At 44.0% G+C, this 20,193-nt stretch overlaps 1 protein-coding gene across 1 annotated transcript in view; it reads left to right on the top strand.

The window, feature by feature from the left end:
• Positions 1 to 18,519: 18,519 nt before the first annotated feature.
• The window catches only part of LOC147706791 (beta-1,3-galactosyltransferase 2-like), a 194,197-nt gene continuing 192,523 nt past the window's right edge, over positions 18,520 to 20,193 (top strand). The window contains exon 1 of the mRNA XM_086925923.1: positions 18,520 to 18,733. The gene's annotated coding sequence lies outside the window, so the exon portion shown is untranslated. The remainder of the gene's footprint in view (positions 18,734 to 20,193) is intronic.

Below are 20,193 nucleotides of genomic sequence, written 5' to 3'. Positions count from 1 at the left end.
AAGCGTTATTTTTAGGTCATATGACCAAGCCTTTCATCGTTAGAATAACAAAAGTAAAATGAACCAATGAAAAGTTTTATTAACAAGTCACATGACCTGTTATGCTTATGTTAGGCGCTGCGCGCCGCGCTCTGCATCACTTCCGGGAAGCTGCGCCTCGCGCACCGGAGTACTTCCGGGTGCGCTAACGCGGCGCGTCATATGACGCATTACGCGACAACGCAGGTCCAGAATATAGTCAAAATTTCTACACCAACCAGCGGTCGGAACACAACCCCTTTCAGTAGTCCAAAAAGTTCTGTTAAATGACAACAGAAGGGACAGGCAACAAGAACCTTCAGTCAAAGAGGGGAGGGCAAGTTCTTCTCTACCTGTTCACGTTGGGGCTCCACCGGAACTTTTAGAATTTGGGCGGGGTGGGTGGCGGAGCCGAGCTGTCTTGCAGCCATCATGGCGTCGAGCTCAGTTCATCTCACTAGTTTGTATTTCTCATGAGGGGTTGTTCCTAATGTTTCTATTTTAGCGAGGTCAAAAAGAGATCCCATTAGTGGCCTACTGATTTTGCTCGATTTCTTTTGTTTTTTAAAACGATTTTTCACTATCTGCAAAGACTAAACAGAGTATTGCGACTCTGTGCTTGTTTGTTATTAGAGAATGAACCAAAGAGAACCAATTCTAAAACAGTAAATGCTTGGATAACAATCAATCAAATGGAGAGAGAAGCAGGCACGACGGATTACAACGGGGGCAAAGGCCTGCGTTACCTACCCTTCACTATCTGCAAAGAGAGAATACTCCTAAAAGAAAAAAAAGGGGGGGGGCAGCGTTCAAAGCACATCAGCGTGCATAGACACGAAAATGTTTTTACCTACCACGTACTTGACATTTTAAAGCTTTTCATATTTGCTATTAAAAAACCATTGAAATTCACTGAAAAAACCATAGGTTATAGACCATATATAGTTAGGAATTAGCATTTACAAAACCTTAATTTACTCGCACAAAACCATAGAAATTCGCATATATAGTTAGTTGCAATAACTATATATCGCGCACCCGCAATCCACTGCTGATGATGTCACATATTACATCATTCATGACATGGTCAGTGACATCACTGATGACATCACTGATGACATCATCCAGTGACTGTAAGTTTCTGTAAAGTTAAAATATGTCTTAAATATTGAAGAATGAGTGGATGTATAAGTGTCTGGATGAAGGATTTAGTAGGTGCATGACTGACTGTATGAGTAAATGATTAAATGTGTCTCACTGAGTGCATGGGTTAGTGACTAAACTGTCTGAATGTGTGCATCAGTATGTCTGTTGTTGTGTAAGATGCTGCATGTGTTGATCAGTACCTATATGAGTAACTATATGGGTTATTGATTGGTTGCCCAAGTATTTGTATGGGAGAGTGAGTGTGTGTGTGGGTGTCTGGGAGGTGTGTGACTCTGTGCATAGATGTATGAACAGTTGATTCACTAGATGTATGGGTTCAAAACTGCATGTGGAAACAGCTGTATGGGTGGTTGACTGTGTGCATGAGTGTATTGGTGAGTGAATGGATATCTCAATGCTACATGTCAAAGTAAGTACATATGTAAAACACAGTACATATGAGAGTTCACATATATAAATTACTGTGTATAAGAGCTAGTGAATGTGTGAGTGGCTGCATGGATCATTGAAAACGTGTATCAGTGATTGTATAAGAGAGTAAATATGTGTTAGAATATGTTTGAATAAGTAAGGTGAGTATAACTGTATAGTTGAGGAAATGGAGGTGTGATTGATTCTTTGCATGACTGACTAGGTGTATGAGTAACTCCATGGATGAGTGACAATCTGTGAGTGTCTGTTTACTCTGAGTGTATCTAAGGTTATATTAGAGTCTGAAGAGGTTAATCGTATTATCACATGATTGATGTCATCAGTGATGTTGTCTGTGATGTCATTTGAGTTGTCATCAGTGATGTCATCAGTGATGTCATTTGAGATGTCATCAGTGATGTCATCAGTGATGTCATTTGAGATGTAATTCCTAACTATATATGGTCTATAACCTATGGTTTTTTCAGTGAATATATATATATATATACTAATACAATAAAGAGAGAGCCCAAACCTTTGAGGCGGGTAATCTCAGGAACCACAGAACCAACCACAACACCCAATACAGCGTTTGAGAGGGCAGTTGCAGCAGAAGGACATAGGCTATGCAGACGCCCACCATATACATTTAAAAGGTAAAAGAACCGTGCCAGCAAAGTAGTCCCTTGTGGGCGTGTCTGCGTTATGCTGTGGGCGTGTGCTGCGGGTGTGACAAACGCTGGGGGCGTGTGGTACGTTCCGCCCTTCATGCCATGTATCATATTATGTGCTGTGGGCGTGTGCCGGGGGCGTGGGCGTGGGCGGGGCGCTGGATTACGGAGAAAAAAAAAGCAAGCGTTGTGCCCAATATTTCATTGCTTTTTCTTCCCAGGTTCTGTACATTCCAGCTACGTGTGTCCACCCTGCTCCCTTTAAATACCCCTGCACCCTATATTCATACTCCACCCTTACTCGATAAAATACCCCAACACCCTTAAACACTAACCCATCGTAACCCTTTAGATATACCCTGTACCCCAAAACCCAAACCTACCCCTGAACCCTCAAAATACCCCTGTACCCCAAAACCCAAACCTAGCCCTGAACCCTAAAAATACCCCTGTACCCCAAAACCCAAACCTACCCCTGAACCCTAAAATACCCCTATACCCCAAAACCCAAACCTAGCCCTGAACCCTTAAAATACCCCTGTACCCCAAAACCCAAACCTACCCCATAACTCTAAAAATACCCCTGTACCCTGAAACCCAAACCAACCCTGAACCATAAAAATAACCCTGTACCCCAAAACCAAAACCTACCCCTGAACCCTAAAATACCCCTGTACCCCAAAACCAAAACCTAGCACTGAACCCTAAAAATACCCCTGTACCCCAAAAACCCAAACCTAGCCCTGAACCCTTAAAATACCCCTGTACCCCAAAACCCAAACCTACCCCTGAACCCTAAAAATGCCCCTATACCCCAAAACCCAAACCTAGCCCTGAACCCTAAAAATACCCCTGTACCCAAAAACCCATACCTATCCCTAAACCCTAAAACTACCCCGGTACCCCATAACCCAAAACTATATCCGAACCCTTAAAATACCCAAACACCCCAAAACATATAACGTAGTACCCCAAAACATATACCCCTATACCCATACTTACCTTATCCAAACATTAAAAAAACATGCTTTTACCATTCATGCATTTACAACGAATTTTGTTGTAAATGTATGCGTGGTAAAAGCATATAAAATGTAATGCCATGCGTTATAATGGCATTGCGGCGTCATGGTACTTTCGTAATGAAAGTATGCGGAGTGATGGTATGCGGAAAGAAAGTTGAGGAATAATTGGTGTTTACCCTTCCCCGGTAAGTACATTGGTGGCACGGTGGCCCACATCTCCAGCAACATACTCATATTCTTTCACCACCGATTTGAAAAATGCACAGGTCTCTCTCATTGATGGCCAGCACCGACATACACTTTTAGACACACCTCCCGCCACAAGTTCTAGAATTGCGAACTTTAGAGCTGGGGAACTACGTTCGAATCTTGGCATAAGCTCAACATCTTGTGATTCTAGGCAAATCGCTTTGTCTCCCCGTGCCTACCACAAATGAATGTGTTCTTCTGTAATGTAAATTGTGCTCATGCCATGTTGTCGAGTTCGCGCTATATAATATTGCAAGGGAAAATAAAGTAGGGAAACTCGAGTTAACACACTACTGAATGCGCACTCTTAAGTGCATCAGCAGTGTACTGTGAATCGGAGTGTTTCACAGGCCTGTCACAGATAAGAAATGCTATCAAAACGAAATCCTACAAAACAATATACTACTGTCCGGCAGCAATTCATACCCGGACAACGTCGGGACGGGCTGCCAGTATATATATATATATATATATATATATATATATATATATATATATATATATATATATTACCTACTGGCGGTCGCCAGTAGGTAGTTATAGTTAGGATTTTTTTCAATGTTAAATCTCAAAATTCTATTTGGAATAACTTTGGCACCGGTTGACGAATCTGCCTGAAAATTTCCTGAAAATGGCCTCGCGGAGCTCCGGTCCTTCCCTGAAAGTTTGGGGGGGATACGTCATGCGGGGGCCGAGATAAAAGGGGGGTCCCAAAACACATTTTCCCCATGTTAATTTCCATAGGGGGGTCAATTTCACTTTTAGCCCGAACGGCTGAATGGATTTACACCAAACTTGGCAAAATTGTAGGGACTGGTAGCCCGATGTGCCTTTGCTATGTCTCAAGATATGTGCTCCAGTGGATTTTGAGTAATTTAGGTTCAAAAAAATATATATATCTATAGGCGCTCTCCGGTGCGCGCACTTGAGTGCGCTCCCGGCGCGACACGCGACTTGCGCGCAGAAAGCTGATTGGCTCTTGGGTGTCTGTAAACATTCTAAACAGTCTGGAGCGGCCGCCATCTTGTGTCTCGGTAAAATCGAGACACAAGGGGTTTGAAAAAAAAAGGGGCAAATGACCATAAGGGGGAAGAGTAGACCCCCTCTGACCCCCTAGGTTTGATGTAGGGACTAAAATAGGGTCCTGCAGGGCATTAAAAAATTTTTTTCGTTTTGCGCGGGGGAAGCGCATGGTACGCGCACCGGCGAAGCACGGGGAAAATCCAGGACCATATTTATGAAGGCCTTGCGCTGTTAGTTTTGCGCCTCCTGTGCGTCAATTTTTGTGACGCACCAGCGGTGTAAAAAAATGCGCATTGTTATGCAATATTTAAAAAGTGACGCATCTATCTAGATGCGTCACTTTTTAAATATAGTGCAACGAGGCACATTTTATTACACTGCTGGTGTTATGCGTCACTTTTCTGTGCGCACTCCTTATGACATTCCAGATGTGTCATATTTAATGTATGACGAATCATGTTGCAAGGAGTTACAGATACGTCAGTATTTCTGACATATCTGTAAACATAAAAGTGATGCGAGGCAGGTGCAAGATTTTGACGCAACAGAATCCTAAAAGTGACGCAGAGAAATCTTATAGATTTCAGTACGTCGTTATTACCAAGCTTTTTGCGGGGGAATGCCCCCTTTGCATACATTATACCTGACGCAGATATAATGTGGCGCAGAGTTTTAAAAAGTGACCCATGTACCTAGATGCGTCACTTTTTAAAAATAATGTCAGGTATAATGCATGCAGAGGGGGTGTTCTCCCGCAAAAAGCTTTGTAATAGCGACGCAGTGAAATCTTTGAGATTTCACTGCGTCAGTTTTAGGATGCTGTTGCGTCAAAATCTTGTGCCTGCTTTACAGCAGGTGTTAGACTGAGGCAAGACCTTTCACATGCTGCTTTCCCCATTTGAAAGGACACATTACTGGAGTTGCGTCACTTTTGTGACGCACTCCAGCAATGCGTTACTTGGAATGTCATAAGGAGTGCGCACAGAAAAGTGACGCATCGCACCAGTGGTGTAAAAAAATGTGCCTCGTTGCGTTATATTTAAAAAGTGACGTATCTAGGTAGATGGGTCACTTTTTAAAATCAAGCGCCACATTATATCTGCGTGAGGTATAATGCATGCAGAGGGGGTGTTCCCCCACTAAAAGCTTTGTAATAGCGACGCAGTGAAATGTTTGAGATTTCACTGCGTCACTTTTAGGATGCTGTTGCATCCTTTAAATATAGTGCAACGAGGCACATTTTATTACACTGCTGGTGTGATGCGTCACTTTTCTGTCCACAGTCCTTATGACATTCCAGATGTGTCATATTTAATGTATGACGAATCATGTTGCAAGGAGTTACAGATACGTCAGTATTTCTGACATATCTGTAAACATAAAAGTGATGCGAGGCAGGCGCAAGATTTTGACGCAACAGCATCCTAAAAGTGACGCAGAGAAATCTCATAGATTTCAGTACGTCGTTATTACCAAGCTTTTTGCGAGGGATTGCCCCCTCTGCATACATTATACCTGATGCAGATACAATATGGCGCAGAGTTTTAAAAAGTGACCCGTGTACCTAGATGCGTCACTTTTTAAAAAATAGTGTCAGGTATAATGCATGCAGAGGGGGTGTTCCTTGCAAAAAGCTTGGTAATAATGACGCAGTGCGTCACTTTTAGGATGCTGTTGCGCCAAAATCTTGCGCCTGCTTCACAGCAAACCTTTCACATGGTGCTTTTTCCATGTGAAAGGACACATTACTGGAGTTGCGTCACTTTTGTGACGCACTCCTGCAATGCGTTACTTTTGTGTTTACAGATATGTCAGAAATACTGACATATCTGTAACTCCTTGCGAATTGATTAGTTATATATTAAATATGACATATCTGGAATGTCATAAGGAGTGCGTCCAGAAAAGTGACGCATCGCTGTTTTCACGTAGCGATGCGTCACTTTTCAGAAATGAGGCCTCCAGTTTATTCACTGTGTCATAACTTTCTTTTCTAACACTCACCTTCTTTCATTCCTCCTACTTCACTTCCTTTCACCTCTCATACCTTTCTGTTCTTTCTTACTCATTCTCCTTTCAATTATCAATGCACTATATTTCACTTACTCTTCATTTTTTAAGAATATAGCTCTTTGATGAGAATTGGAGGTAGTTCTGAAAAGAACTTTTGGTTTTCTTCTTTTAACTGAACAGGAACAAAAACAGGGAATGGAAACTGCTCAACAGGAGCAAAAAGAAAAGAAAAAAATTAGGGGTGGGAAGGGCAGCGATGGTTCTCCAATGCTCGAACCATGAGCAGGACACTTTGCTCCCCATAGGTGAGGAGTTGATTGCAGTATCTGCATTTGACGACCCCATGGTTAAATGCAGGTTGTATGTTTGCTACCTGCTCCTGTGATTGTTCTCTTCCAGAAGAAGTTGCTCCTCCTGTTGATGTAGAGGCCCCATCTCTGGGAACCTCTTGTGCCAGAGCCCTGACACTTTCCCGGGCAAAATTCTGGGGGTGCCTCCTCTCCACATGGCGAATCATGGTGAAGTTGCCAAAAGAGTATTTTTTTGGGGGGTTACCCCGTGACAGGACCTGTTTGCAGATCCTGCACTCTACTTTTGGTGCATTCACCTTCTTCTGGTCTGCTGGAAACTTAAAAAATTTCCAGATGAAATGTTCTTTGACCTTCGGCTGAGGAGGCTCTTCATCAATGAAATCATTGGAGTCATCTTCACTGCTGGATGGTCTGGCAGCCATGATGAATCCAGGAATATGGAGCAGCAAAAAAGGCAGGTCTTTCAGTCACAAAAGTGAAAGAAGAAGTGAAGGAAATGGGTGGGGATTTCATTCATTGTAAAAAAAAACTGTTAGCAACCAATGAAAAGTGTTATTTTAGGGTCACATGACCCGACGCGTTTACGCTGCGCGCTCCGGAGCACTTCCGGTGCGTTTACGCAGCGCGATCGTAGGCGCTTCCGGGGCGCAAACGTGGCGCGATCGTAGGCGCTTTTGCGTGCGTTTATGCGCCGCGAACGTAGGCGCTTCCGAGGGCACTTACGTTGCGCGCCGAAGTGACGTCATCAATCTTTTATAGAAATGCATAATCATTTTCCTTATTAAAAAAAACAAATTTTATTTGTATGGTACGAAATGTTTTGCATTATTATTAACTTTTCATTCATATTTTTTTTCACGAACGACAGTTGCGCTCTGGGTGCGCTTTCAGATGAGCTCTCGGAAAAGCTTACCGGAGAGCTTAGCTGAAAGCTTCCCGGAGCGCGCACCCAGAGCGCAAAAGAAAAAAATTATATAAAAAAAATGAATACTTAAAAAAAAACAGCAAATTGAAAAAAAAAAAAAAGGTTAGAAACTCGATATACAAAGGAATTAGCATTTAAAAAACCTATGAAATTCACTGAAAAAACCATAGGTTTCACACCAGTTATAGTTAGGAATTAGCATTTAAAAAACCTATGAAATTCACTGAAAAAACCATAGGTTTCACACCAGTTATAGTTAGGAATTAGCATTTAAAAAACCTATTAAATTCACTGAAAAAACCATAGGTTTCACACCAGTTATAGTTAGCTGGAAATTTTACTGATATAAAACCATTGAAATTCCCACGTTATAGTTAGATGGACTCACTATAACTTGCGCGTGCAATGCACTGCTGATGATGTCTTATTAAGCCAGTTAACCAATCAATTTTTAAAAACCATCCATTTAGACACTTATTTAAACATTTATTCTTCCATCAACTTTTACATATACATATATAAAATATATTTATTTTTCAGAAAGACACACATTCACTGGATGGTGTCATCAGTGATGTCATGAGTGATGTCACTGACCATGTCATGAGTGATGTAATATGTGATGTCATCAGCAGTGCATTGCACGCGCAAGTTATAGTGAGTCCATCTAACTATAACGTGGGAATTTCAATGGTTTTATATCAGTAAAATTTCCAGCTAACTATAACTGGTGTGAAACCTATGGTTTTTTCAGTGAATTTATATATATATATAAATTTTTACATTTTAAATTATAAAATACATTAAAATTATTTATTTTGTAATTGTTTTAAAGTAAATATATATCTATAAATTATTATATATGTGAATATATTTAATATTTTTTACTTTATTTTATATGTATAAAAAACAATATTTTGTACAACTATATTTATGACATCGAGATTTTTTTCCTCGATATTTTTTTTATAAATATAGGATGTTGATATTTTTTATATCTATATGTATAACTCAATATTGTGCTATGGGGATATTTTTGTTGTCTATATTCTTTCAGTGAACCCTCTGTTAGTGTATGGTCTTTGAAGAGGGATGTATTATCTCGGTTAGTGTATGGTCTCTGCAAACTGGTATTATCTCTGGTACTGTATGTGGTATTATCTGTTAGTATATGGTCTCTGCAGAAACTGGTATTATCTCTGTTAGTGTATGGTCTCTGCAGAGACGGGTATTATCTCTGTTAGTGTATGGTCTCTGCAGAGACGGGTATTATCTCTGTTAGTGTATGGTCTCTGCAGAGACGGGTATTATCTCTGTTAGTGTATGGTCTCTGCAGAGACGGGTATTATCTCTGTTAGTGTATGGTCTCTGCAGAGACGGGTATTATTTCAGTTAGTGTGTGGTCTCTGCACAGAGTGGTATGAGCTCTGTTAGTGTAGGGTCCCTTGAGACAGTGGTATTATCTCTGCTAGTGTATGGTCTGTACAGAGAGTGGTATTATCTCTGTTAGTTTAGGGTCTCTGCAGACAATAGTACTATCGCTTTTAGCGTTATGGTCTCAGCGGACAGTGGTATTATCTCTGTTAGAGTGGGGTCTCTGCAGACAATAGTATTATCTCCTTTAGTGTTATGGTCTCAGCGGACAGTGGTATTATCTCTGTTAGTGTATGATCACCGCAGACAGTGGTATTATCTCGGTTAGTGTATGGTCTCTATAGACAGTGATATTATCTCTGTTAGTGTATGGTCTCAGCAAACAGTGATATTATCTCTGTTAGTGTATGATCACCGCAGAGAGTGGTATTATCTTGGTTAGTGTATGGTCTCTATAGACAGTGATATTATCTCTGTTAGTGTATGGTCTCAGCAAACAGTGATATTATCTCTGTTAGTGTATGATCACCGCAGACAGTGGTATTTTCTCTGTTAGAGTAGGGTCTCTGCAGAGAGTGTATATTTATTTATTTATTTGCAGAGTTTTATAAAGCACAAACATAACCATCAGCATATCAGAGCGGTGTACATATAGCAGTCAGGACAGACATACAAGAGAAAATGCAAGAGGGGAAATGCAGAGGGCAATGCAAATATAACAAGCATTTGCAATGTAATAGGTCTCACGCTGTTTATAGTTAGAGCTATTGGTATTGTAAATGATGATGTGTTTTACCTATGTATTTTGGTTTGGAGTGTTTTGCATGTAGGAACAGAAACACAGCTGCAGCACTGCCTAGAGGTCTTAGAATGAGGAATCACCACAAGAACCAGAGAAGCAGCAAGCAGCACTGTGTAAAGGACTCAGAATGAGGCATTACCACTGGGACCAGAGAAGTAGCTAGTAGCACTGACTAGAGGACTCAGAATGAGGAATTACCACTGGGTGGGGTTTGCAAATCGCCCCATGTTGACACAGCACCATGCATTCAGTGAAGGGCTTGCATTTAACACCCAGATGCGCTCTGATTATCGTGCAATGAGTTGTGATGAGGGTTTGCTTAGGTGTTTTGTGCCACTGAAGTTCAAGCTTGGTCTGCTGTCACTTGTTAGTGAAGCTAATATTTGGCCCTTCAGTTTTGGTCCTGTCAGTGCTTGTGTTGAGTCGGTCAATGGCTGCTTAGCGCGAAAAAGCCCACCGCGTTTATTTCATAGATGCCAATGAGCTTCCTAGTCAGAGTGTTCAGCCCACTGGATTAAGCGCGCTGCGACTTGCACGCTAACGTGTTTAATGCGAAAGTAAAACTACAACTTCCAGGAAGCCTCCAGCTGAGGGTGAACCAACTCCTATCGAAAAGCCACCCTGCGAACAGCAGTGTGATGTAGGCAAGTTACAGTTTCTTATCGTGGCTGTGGTGCTGTGCAGTCAGTATCTCGGGGTCGGAGCTGGTTGTGCACTCAGCACTTGACACTGTTGGTCACGTGTGACTGTTGGGTCTACAAACCCCCTCCTACAATCCTGCTTACCCGGGTCTCTCACCAGTATTCTGGCGACCAGACACCCGAACATGCCTGTGGCTGATTTTGCATGATTGGGCTGAGCTGTCAACCCAGCAGGGATCAACGGGAGGTGCCACCAAAGTTCCATCAGCAGTGACCCGTGGCATTACAAGCAGAAACGCTGCAGCTGGTTGGCAATGTAGAAGCATGGTTGGCATATAAGAATAGTTCATTGGTCTCCGATGTTCAAGGCTAACCACGATTGTGCAAGTAGACCTTTGTGTACATATCAAAAGGGCGGGTCGGATCCTCGTAGTGGGCGAAGCAAACGCTTGTGTGGAGGGCTTTAATTTGCCTGATGGTCCCGGTGAGCGCTGGAAGCAGTGGGCACCCCTAAGAACACTATTGGAAGAGTAAAAAAAAAGGACATCGCAGCAGGGCATTATTGCTTTTCAACATAGGTCTGCGGTGCTCCCTGGAGAGCTCGTCTTGTTATGGAGCTCTGTCTATAAATTTGTAGGAGCAAAAGAAAACAAATGCGAATAATCACTGGGAATGTTCTTGGCACACAAAGCACAAAGAAGAACTGTCTGAATAAACTGGCTCACAAAACATACCTGTTCGAGAATGAGCCAGCAACAAATGGTTAGAAGCAGGTGCTATGCAGACGTCATGCCTGATGCCCTCCAGTCTCCCCCTCAGGGTTCCCTTGTCGAGCTGACATTGGCACACATCAGGTGAAGAACGGTGGCCAGGCAGAAGAACCACCCCGCATCAGCGGCAAGCTGAGAACATTAAACAACCAGCCAGTTTTCCCTCAGCAGGCCACTGTCAGTGACATGGAATCTCTGCATGTTGTTATCTATTGGCAAACATGAATGTCAAGTATGTCAGAAAAACAACGCACAGGAACGTCCTAGAGCCCACGTCCAAGGTACACACTGTGGCGAGCTAAAACCTGAAGGGTATGGATTGGGGGATATCAGGGAGAAGCTCGTTCCAATCAATTGCCACAACTTTGTGCACTAATGTGATTAGGTTAATTCATGAAGATTTAAAGAAACTGCACCAGCAGATTACCCCCAGTTTTTAATTACAGTAAGTGCATGAACCAATTAAGCTTTCTTACCAGTATTATTGGATGCTTGCTTGCTTGCTGGATATACATACCCAGAATCAGTATTAAGAAAACAAAGCGTTTTAAAGAAGGATGTATGGACGGGCGGAAAGCAAAGCGGCTGCACCTGAAGTTGTGGTGCTCATGCTGTCGGGGCACAGGTGTGCGTCCCGCAGCAGCTGCCACCATGCACGCTGCTGCTCGCTCCCGCTGCAAAACTCCATGGCAGAGAACTTTTCATAAAAGGTGGGACTTGCGCCCACCATTAGCCATTTGCAGGCTATGATTTTTTAGGGACACAGACAAAAGCCAATCCAAAGCCTGGGGGGAGTCAGGCCCAAAAAAAGTACCTACAACAGATCACCTGACAGTGCAAGTACTGTTTAGGCTCCACCTAAAAACAGATACAACATATCAAAACTATTTGGTAGATTCTACATCCTGAGGAGTCAACATGAAAATAATCCCGCTGAGTGATTAAAGATACTCAGCAAAGGAATCTATTCAACAAATGTTTTTTTTTTTTTTTGAAGCAGGTGGAGACGGGGTTTGTCTAATTCCTGGTGACAGAGCATTCCATATTCTTGGGGATAGACCAGAGAAGGAGCGGTTATACGTTTTCTTTTTTTTTTTTAACTTCTGTGGCTTTAGCAGTAGGGAGTTAGAACTTCTTAAGGAGTGACTACCACCAGATAGCTCAAGTTTGATGCCAGGTAGACAGGTGTGTTGTGGTGAAGGTCCTTGTGTGTCATGCCTGCTTCCTTCAACTGAATTCTAGCTTCAAAGGGGAGCCATTTTAGATGGCTGAGGTCAGGAGTAATGTGGTTGAATCTTCTGGATACTGTGAAGATGCTAGCAGCTGAGTTCCATGTGGCCCATCTTGGTGCCAGCTTTACTCTTGGTAAGCCTGGAAGAGTAACGTTCCCTTAATCTATACAGGAGATGACCAGGGACTGGACTGCTAGCTGTAAGTCCACTGGTGGCAAGAAAAGGTTGATTTTCCTCAGAGTATTTAGTTGGTAGTTTGCTACCCTGGTTGTGTCACTCATATGATGTTGCATATTCAGGTATTTGTGCAACGTTATAGTTAGTGAGCTGGTGGAATTTCTCACATGTGGAACGGAGTTGACGGCCGTGAGTTTATTGAGCCATTCTTCTATGGGGGCATGAGTGATTGTAGGGGCGATCAGGAGGAATTCGGTTTTGAGAGCATTAACTTGAGGTGATTGCGGGTCAGCTATTGTTGGGTTTTCAGTCGGGTGCAGTTGAGCAATTTGCTCTCTTTGGTAAAGGACATTTCCAAAAACAATTGTGTATCATCGGTGTACATGTGGTAGTGAATGTTAGAGAGCTTGAGAAGTTTGGTAAGGGGTTCCATGAGCAAGTTGAATTAGGTGGGTGAGAGCATGGATCCTTGGGTACGCCAGTCGTGACTGGTGTGGAGTCAGATAGGGGAAGATTCACTTTGATTGTTTGTGCTCTATTGTGAAGGAACGAGGCAAACTGGTTTAAAACGGGCACAACTAGCCCCATACTCTTCTCAAGGAGGTCAATCATATTATCATGTTTGACCATATCGGAAGCAGAAGAACGATGAAGTAGTATAAGCAGGCACGGTTCGTTCTGTTCAAGCATTCTCAGGGCATCATCGATAATCTGTGTTAGAGAGGTTTCAGTGTTATGACCGGTTCTGAAAACAGATTGAAGATGATCTAGGAGTTGGAATGGATCAATGTGGTGGCAGAGTTGCAGGTGAACCTACTCCTCAAATAGCTTTACTACTGTGGGAATGTTAATAATTGGGTGGTAATTGTTATGGTCAGACAGGTCTGCATTTGCTTTTTTAGAATAGGGTAACCGTCCTATCTTTAGGCAGTAGTATTATCTTTGTTATTATATTGTCTCTGCAGACAGTAGTATTATCCCTGTGAGTGTATGGTCTCTTCGAACAGTGGCAATATCTCTGTTAGTGCATGGTCTCTCCAGAAAGTGGCATTATCTCTGTTACTGTATGGTCTCTCCAGAAAGTGGCATTATCTCTGTTAGTGTATGGCTCTCCAGAAAGTGGCATTATCTCTGTTAGTGTATGGTCTCTCCAGAAAGTGGCATTATCTCTGTTAGTGTATGGCTCTCCAGAAAGTGGCATTATCTCTGTTAGTGTATGGTCTCTCCAGAAAGTGGCATTATCTCTGTTAGTGTATGGCTCTCCAGAAAGTGGCATTATCTCTGTTAGTGTATGGTCTCTCCAGAAAGTGGCATTATCTCTGTTAGTGTATGGTCTCTCCAGAAAGTGGCATTATCTCTGTTAGTGTATGGCTCTCCAGAAAGTGGCATTATCTCTGTTAGTGTATGGTCTCTCCAGAAAGTGGCATTATCTCTGTTAGTGTATGGTCTCTCCAGAAAGTGGCATTATCTCTGTTAGTGTATGGCTCTCCAGAAAGTGGCATTATCTCTGTTAGTGTATGGTCTCTCCAGAAAGTGGCATTATCTCTGTTAGTGTATGGTCTCTCCAGAAAGTGGCATTATCCCTGTTAGTGTATGGCTCTCCAGAAAGTGGCATTATCTCTGTTAGTGTATGGTCTCTCCAGAAAGTGGCATTATCTCTGTTAGTGTATGGTCTCTGTAGACAATGAATGCCTTCTGCAGAGAGTGGTATTATCTCTGTTGTTGTATGGGTTCTGCATACAGTAGTATTCTCTCTGTTAATGTATGATCTGTACAGACAGTGGTATTATCTCTATTAGTGTATGGTGTCTGCAGATAGTAGTATTCTCTCTGAAAATGTATGGTACCTGCAGAGAGTGGTATTAGCTCTATCAGTGTATGGTCTCTGCAGACAGACCAGGATATCTGCAGACACTATATGGCCTTTGAAGAGAGTGGTATTACCTCTATTAGTGTATAACGTGTGCAGGCAGTGGTATTATCTCTGTTAGTGTATGTTCTCTGCAGACAGTGGTATTATCTCTGTTAGTGTATGGTCTCTCCAGAAAGTGGCATTATCCCTGTTAGTGTATGGTCTCTCCAGAAAGTGGCATTATCTCTGTTAGTGTATGGTCTCTCCAGAAAGTGGCATTATCTCTGTTAGTGTATGGTCTCTGTAGACAATGAATTCCTTCTGCAGAGAGTGGTATTATCTCTGTTGTTGTATGGGTTCTGCAGACAGTAGTATTCTCTCTGTTAATGTATGATCTGTGCAGACAGTGGTATTAGCTCTATCAGTGTATGGTCTCTGCAGACAGACCAGGATATCTGCAGACACTATATGGCCTTTGAAGAGAGTGGTATTACCTCTATTAGTGTATAACGTGTGCAGGCAGTGGTATTATCTCTGTTAGTGTATGTTCTCTGCACACAGTGGTATTATCTCTGTTAGTGTTATGTTCTCTGCAGACAGTGGTATTATCTCTGTTAGTGTATGTTCTCTGCACACAGTGGTATTATCTCTGTTAGTGTATGTTCTCTGCAGACAGTGGTATTATCTCTGTTAGTGTTATGTTCTCTGCACACAGTGGTATTATCTCTGTTAGTGTATGTTCTCTGCAGACAGTGGTATTATCTCTGTTAGTGTATGGTCTCTGCAGACAGTGGTATTATCTCTGTTAGTGTGTGGTCTCTGCACACAGTGGTATTATCTCTGTTAGTGTATGGTCTCTGTAGACAATGAATGCCTTCTTCAGAGAGAGGTATTATCTCTGTTGGTGTATGGGTTCTGCAGACAGTAGTATTCTCTCTGTTAATGTATGATCTGTACAGACAGTGGCATTATCTCTATCAGTGTATGGTCTCTGCAGACAGACCAGGATATCTGCAGACACTATATGGCCTTTGAAGAGAGTGGTATTACCTCTATTAGTGTATAGTGTGTGCAGGCAGTGGTATTATCTCTGTTAGTGTATGATTTCTGCAGAGTGTGGTATTATCACTGTTAGTACATGGTCTCTGCAGACAGTAGTATTCTCTCTGCTATTGTATGGTCTTTGAAGATGGAGGTATTATCTCTGTTAGTGTATGGTCTCTGCAGACAGTGGTATATCTCTGTTATTGTATGGTCTCGGCAAACAGTGATATTATCTCTGTTAGTGTATGGTCTCAGCAAACAGTGATATTATCTCTGTTAGTGTATGGTCTCTATAGACAGTGATATTATCTCTGTTAGTGTATGGTCTCTCCAGAAAGTGGCATTATCTCTGTTAGTGTATGGTCTCAGCAAACAGTGATATTATCTCTGTTAGTGTATGGTCTCAGCAAACAGTGATATTATCTCTGTTAGTGTATGATCTCTGCAGAAAGTGGTATTATCTCTGTTAGTGTATGGTCTCTATAGACAGTGATATTATCTCTGTTAGTGTATGGTCTCTCCAGAAAGTGGCATTATCTCTGTTAGTGTATGGTCTCAGCAAACAGTGCTTGATCCCTGTTGGCGTATGGTCTCTGCAGACTATGGTATTATCTCTGTTAGTGACCATGTGGATACATGTACATCTTTTGTTACTGTGTTATCCATGTGAAAATCCCCATTATTTTTTCTTTCTGGCTGCTCTGGCCCTACATATTTTTTCTCTTTTTGCTTGTCGATTTTAGTCCTCTCTGCAGCACTCCTAGCGACTGGGCAGACCGGGCTCCGCTCTGAGTTTATACTAATAAATAGCTATTGGTTTGTATTCTCTACTGTCTGGCTGACTCTTCCTTTGTATGGAAGGCTGAGAGGTGGTCATTATTGACCCGGGTAGCCCTAAACGGGTCACTTCCTTCAGGGGGCAAGGAAAACGGCAGCAAAACTTTGGGTAAAGAGGCCAATCTGCCAGCCAATTGGTGGCCAGGCGGGATTTGAATTTCACCCCGGGGGCACCTGAGCGGCATGTAAGTCCACAAGGTCCCCCTGGCCCAACCATTTGTTTTCAGGCCAGAGCCTGCCTATTGCACGGGATGAAGGAATACTGGACAATCCACCCTCCGGGGAGTGGGCTTCTTTCAAACGCGCCAACTGTGACTGCCTGGGTAGGTTTCAATGCCAAGCAGTACTGAGGATGGGGCTCGCCAAGGCAGGGCTGCCAGGAGTCCTTTGGCACTCACTCATTCCGCATTGGGGCGGCAACAACAGTGGCAAGGCTAGGGGTCAAGCCAGAAGGCATCAAGGGGAGGGGGAGATAGCGCTCGAAAGAGGGAGTATGATAGAAACATCCAGCCCCCCACAGGCCCCCTTTCAGGGTGCACAACCCTACTCACTCTTCAACCTAGATAGACCAGTTTGTATCAGCAGGAGGGCAAAGGAAAACAGGCTGGATCGTGGGGCACTTATGCGTTCGGAGGACGCAGAAGTGGTGGTCCCGGGTGGGGAGGAGCCAGAATCAACAGACCCAGCAGAACAAAGATAAGATGGAGGGCGGTGCCTGGGATGTGCTGGGAGAAACTGGGGGAGGCGCCAGAGGAGCCTGGCATTTTGATAATTCACCTAGGTGGCACTGACCTAGCACAATGAGCTAGAAAGGAGCTCCTGGGGTGCATCAGATAGACCTGAGCAGGGCTTCCAGCCTGCTGGGCAGCGCCAGCTTGATCTGGTTAAAGATTGTGCCCCGACAGCGATGGAGGGGGGCATGGTCAGCCAATGCACTGGAAAAATTCAGAAAGCAGCTCAATGGGGCGGCCGACAAATATTTCAGGGCAAAATTTGGGAGACCATTAGGCACGGCCTAATAAACTTGAGGCGGCAGGAATATTTCAGTAAGGATGGCGTGCACTTGTCTAAAGCAGGCAATGAAGTGTTGTGGGACAACTGGTGGGCAACCTTAAAAGTGGCGGGATACCAATAAAGAACGGACAGCTTTGGGGGCGCTGCCCGAGAACGTCAGCCCACGAGCAGCGTGGCGGTCAAGGATGTAATAAAAGAGCTTATGGAGGTTTGAAAGTCCACAGCCAACCATAATGGGGGGCAGACCACGGGGTTACCTTGGGATGCCTCACGGCAGGGTAAGGCGGTCAGTGAAGGGGGTACACTCGCAGCCCGGGAGCTGGTGGGAGGACCACACCGAGTAAACGGAGGTAGCGAGTTGGGCTTAAAAAGATTTAGGCAGGAACACACACACACAGAAGGGAAAAAACTCAAGCTCAAAGACCACAGCTGACAACAGGAAGCGTCATAGTGATTCATGACTGTAAGGCAAGGCAGCAATATTACTGGATGATTGATTTATGGCATGATTTATGACCTGCTGACAGACTACTGTCTGTTTGTGATTTATGGCCTAATCTGTGATTTATGGCATGTGTCTCATGACAACAATCAAAATTGATTTATAACCACAATAAAGTTGAGGGGTCAAATATTGTGCAGCCTTGAGTAATAAAGCTGCAATTTACTTCCAAAACCATTTAATCGCTTATTGCTTCATTGAAGAATGGAAGTGTATAAGTCTTCCTCGGGAGGGGGCCGCAGGGCACCACTTGCCAAGGCTTGTTATTAGGACTGCTCCTACCTATGACTTCTCTGCTGAGATGTCTGCTGTGCCCATCCCAGCAGCAGCCACGCGCCAAGATCTCCACCTCCCTCCATCGGGGAAGAGGAAGCATCGCCTACACAAGGGAGCGCGGTGTGCAGAGGGCGGGGCGGGAGGAACCAAGGCGCCGTCCGCGCGCAGTGACGGGCAGTGCCAGTGTGTGCTCTGTAGCGCCGAGAAGGGCACGGATCCTGAGGGCGCTGCCAGCTGCCTCGAGACCGGGCTCGCCGGGCGGTGTCACCAGCCGCAGCAGCCTTTGATCCTCGGTCACTGTGATCCCCCCGCCCCCCCTCCATCACTTGTGAACCATCAGTGACAACTGCTGCCCTCGTGGACGTCCGTCGCGCCGCGGTGGCAAGGCACCAGAGAGTTGTAAGTACCTCGGAAGGTTGCGAGTGTGCGGGGCAGGCTCTGTGCCGAGGGTGTGCACACGTGTGCGTGAGTTACCACTGGAGGAGGGCCGGCGAGCCAACGAATGAAAGGGAGAGCCGAGCCCGACCCGAGCCCAGGGCCAGACCCGAGCCCAGGGCCTGGTTTGGCTCGCAGGGCTCGTGCGCGATCCGAGCCCTGAAGACGTTTGCTGTGCGAGTCATACAACACACATCACATAAAATAAATATCAGTCTCTTCAGCATTCAAAAAAGTGTTTTTCTTTAACATGTACAACGTTCTCCTTTAATACGTCACATTATATCACCGTTTTTAAACCTGAATTTAGAACCGTTGCTGCCCCAGCCCCCACCATGGCGACACAGCCATGGACTACGCCTGGCTACATTCACTTTTTTGTCATGGGGAAGTTAAGTGATTTGCCCAGAATCACAGGATATTGAGGTGGCGCCGAGACTCGAACCGGGTTCCCGAGTTCCAGTCGCCACGTGAAATCTCTCGTTATGGACTCGAAAATCCAAAGGGACCTGGAGATGAGACACGGTCAGGGGTGAGGCTCGGGCCTGGCACGAATGTTGCGCCTCTAGTTACAACTTACGTTTGTAAAAAGGTCAGACAATGTTTTTCAGGCCAAAAAAACCTCGCCTTGGTAGAAAGTTTAACTTTAAATGATAGATTAGCAGATAAGAAAGGCAAAATAATGGTGACCCCCTTGCCTTGTTCAGGTCAGTCTGCGTACACCGTCAGAGACAACCATTCATTTCCGATGTACTTATGTGTGACGTGTCCGTATTATACGCAGGTGCGTGCCTTCCGGGGGCGTTTGGGTGGTTATGCCTCCCTAATAAATGTATTTTATGATAAATGGTTGAGTACCGGTTCTTTCAGTGGAGTATGGTGAGCTGTCCGTGGTATTTCACCAGGTATGTTTACACACACAGACAAATAGGCACACAGTCTCTTCCTTTCTGTTTGGAAAGACTTCAAAAATGTTGGTTATTTCTCAAAATAATGTACTTTCTCTCACTTGGTGCCCCTCCCAAGCCGCATTCTTCTCCCGTATGCCCCTCTGATGCGCCCTGCTTATCGCATAATGTGCATTAACATTATGCGCAAGCAAGATTGTTGTGAAATCTGAAGCCCCCTCTACCCACCCCCAAATCTTACTGACTAAGCTACCCCCCTGGTTGTTTGCATGCCTGTGCGTGACATCCCCGTGTCCTAGAAGGAACCTTCCCGTGCCAGTTTCTCGTTTGTAGAATTAAGAAGTTGTGCCCATGCACGGCGAGGAATTCCCCTTTTGTGGAATGAACTTCCTTGAAAGGCTCTCAACTTTGGCTAACGCCCGAAGGACTGTCGCGCGCTCTCTGACCCGCTTCCTCACTAGCAGTATACTTTCTGAAGCTTTTATAGCGTCAATATAGGCAATCTGCAACACCTTT

This window comes from Lissotriton vulgaris, chromosome 6, assembly GCF_964263255.1.
Source record: "Lissotriton vulgaris chromosome 6, aLisVul1.2, whole genome shotgun sequence".
Classification (NCBI taxonomy): Eukaryota; Metazoa; Chordata; class Amphibia; order Caudata; family Salamandridae; genus Lissotriton; species Lissotriton vulgaris.
Note: the sequence above shows the minus strand (reverse complement) of the source record. Positions and strands in the feature narration are given on the sequence as shown.